The sequence below is a fragment of the Rhinopithecus bieti genome, unplaced genomic scaffold (genome assembly GCF_001698545.2).
Source record: "Rhinopithecus bieti isolate Rb0 unplaced genomic scaffold, ASM169854v2 scaffold_9899, whole genome shotgun sequence".
NCBI lineage: Eukaryota > Metazoa > Chordata > Mammalia > Primates > Cercopithecidae > Rhinopithecus > Rhinopithecus bieti.
Genome location: NW_016806979.1, coordinates 359,314 through 362,290, shown reverse-complemented (window position 1 = coordinate 362,290; position 2,977 = coordinate 359,314).

Genomic DNA, 2,977 nt, shown 5'->3' with positions numbered 1-2,977 from the left:
GATAATGGTAAAATAATGTGAGACATGAAGTTCAAGTCCCTTGTGCAAATATCGAAATTGAGGTAGAAAAATGCTGATTTTCTGGAGTTACACTCTGCTATAAAGGTCAGGAAGACACCCTTTTCCACAGTATCTGGCCAGATCCTTGCCTATTTTTTTCCACACACCCATGAGAGACCAGGAGATAATTAGCCCTCAGCTCGCATGCCCCAGAAGCGTCGACAGACTCACCATCTGAAACGTCTTACACGGATGACAGGATTCTGGCTGGCAGCCAGCATGGACAACTCAAGATGGGGCCGCAGGTATCTGTGGGAGGCTCAGAGCCCATGTCGGGGGATTCGCAGCCTCCAAGACGGTGGCGTTTCTCTTGAACAGTGAGTGAAACAGCATTTCACTAGGTGCCACCTCAGTCTCAAGTCTACATTTGCTTTTGTTAAAACCCACTGTATTTCTACATTTTGGTGGATGTTGCCTAAGACAAATCATTTTAAAATTAATGCCAAAACCATAAAATCACTAACCTGATCCCTAATTCCAGAAGGTGGCAAGGATATAAGCAAAATTAGAGATCAGAATCCTTTATAAATAAATCCAAAAAAAATCCCCAACTATGAGAATTTTTTGTTTGTTTAATCCCTGAGACAGTCTCACTGTCACCCAGGCTAGAGTGCAATGGCACGACCTCGGCTCACTGCAGCCTCTACCTGCCAGGTTCAACCGATTCTCCTGCCTCACCCTCCCGAGTAGCTGGGATTACAGGCGCCCGCCACCTAGCCTCGTTAATTTTTGTATTTTTAGTAGAGACAGGGTTTCACCATGTTGGCCAGGCTGGTCTCAAACTCCTGACCTCACGTGATCCACCCGCCTTGGCCTCCTAAGGTGCTGGGATTCCAGGCGTGAGCCACTGCACCTGGTGAATTCAACAGTATTTACTTAAGGACAATACACCATGACCCAGTGGGCTTTCCCGCAGGACAGCAAGGTTGGCCGAACATTCAAAAGTCAACGTGATGCCACGTTAATGAGTGAAAGACAGGCAAACGTGATCATCACAACCGATGCATAAAGCCACTTAAACAGCCATTCCTAGCGGCAGGCGTGGTCACCCCCAAGTGGCTTGTTTGCTTCTCTCGTCCCGGCCCCACCCATCCTGCCCCAGGGGAGACTCGGAATGCAGTGAGTTCAGTCTCAGCACCTGCCTAAAACAGAAAGCCCAGATTCCTCGGATGTACAGAATCCGTATCTGCAACGTACCATCTGCAGTGTTCCCTGTAGAACCCACAGTTACTAGGCAGTGAGGCAAGCGTGTCCCCACTCAGAATAAAGGAAGATCAGGAGGCAGCCTCCGAGAAGACTCAGATGCTGGAATCGGCAGACGAGGATTTTAAAGCGTGCAGAGTGCATACAAATGAGCAGACACAAGTCATGGCCACAAATTAGAAACCAGCTTCAGAAATGACAAATGTATCTGAAATAAATGTGGCCAGGTGCAGTGGCTCACGCCTGGAATCCTAGCACTTTGGGAGGCCAAGGTGGGAAGATCGCTTGAGCCCAGGAGGTGGAGGATAACCGTCTCTACCAAAAAAAATTTTGAATAAAAATAAATGTTACATTCAGGTGTGGGGCTGTCCAAGAGTGATCTCTGCAGGTGGAAACACGGGGCAATTTTGTTTACAAATTTGTATTTTTCTATTATGTTATTTTACAAGGAACATTGTGTTTTTTTCACTGTATTTTCCGATCCATCTGGAAAAAAATAAATGTTGGTACAAGATTCAAAAATGTCATCAAGCAAATGCCTCTGACACAACAGAAGAGAGGTGAGGACTAAGTCACGTGAAAGATCTCTGGCATTCAGGAGCTCAGTTTGGTTGCAGAAAGAAAACACAAATATGAAACTCTGGTCACAGAAGGCTACAGACGGCCAGCGCCCCCGACTACAGTGGTGGGAGGGAGGGGGAGGGGGCCAGGGGTTGACACAGGTGTCACCGTCAAAACACAGGGTGGGTGTGGGTCAGGGCTGCGTTCCACAGGGCACAAGCCGCCCGTCCCCACAAGACATCCCAGGGCCATGGGGGAGGGAGAGCAGACCAGAAACACAGCCAGAGTCATCCATGCCCACGCACCTGTAAGATCAGACAGGAAAGCTGCTGAGTAGGCACCTTCTGAGGCAGTAGCTCTGGAGACCCTTCATACTATGTCCAGGGTACAGGAGGTTCCGGGGGAAGCAGCAGCCCGGCCTTGTTTTCTATACACTGCGCTTCCCATCAGTTCCATTTGAAAAGCAGCCTGCTGTGCTCCCGACAGTCCGCCGGCCCTAGGGACACCGCGTCCTCGCCGCTCTACAGTGAATTTTTAAAAAGCACATGCCTGGGGAGGGCCGGTGCTGCCAGGCCCTCCCCACGTTCCTGGTGAACGAGGCTGTGACACAGCCTGGCCGTCCGCATCAGTTCTGAGGCTGTTCACGTGCACGGCTCTCGAGAAAGCCCACCCTTCTTGCATGCACTTCCCCCAGCTTCATGTTTATCAACTGGGTAATTACATTCCTACTCCCCCACCCAGAGTCAGATCTCAAGTGTTAGACAAGTCAGGGTGACCCCGGCTCACTTTAAGCTGCCACTTCAACATGCAGGGACATTGCTACTCACAGCCACTCTCCACCTCTGCAGGCAACAGGAGCCTCAGACCTCCCAGAGCCACACAGGCCTCCTACGGATGCATTTCCTCCCTCCCTCCTCCAGAAGCGCCCTGGGGCAGGCCGTCCCGCCCCGACACAGGGAGTGAGGAGGGCAGGCTGTCCCCGCCTCAGGGAGTGAGGCTCTAGGCCCTGCACCCAGTGGCCCTGGCTTCCACCTTGTCCTGTCACAGGCTGGTGCCCGCTTCAGTCCCACGGGCTGTTCTGAAACCTACAGTCCAACCAGATTCTCACAAGGGGAACAGTGTTTGGCTTCATAACACACAATTCTATTTCCCA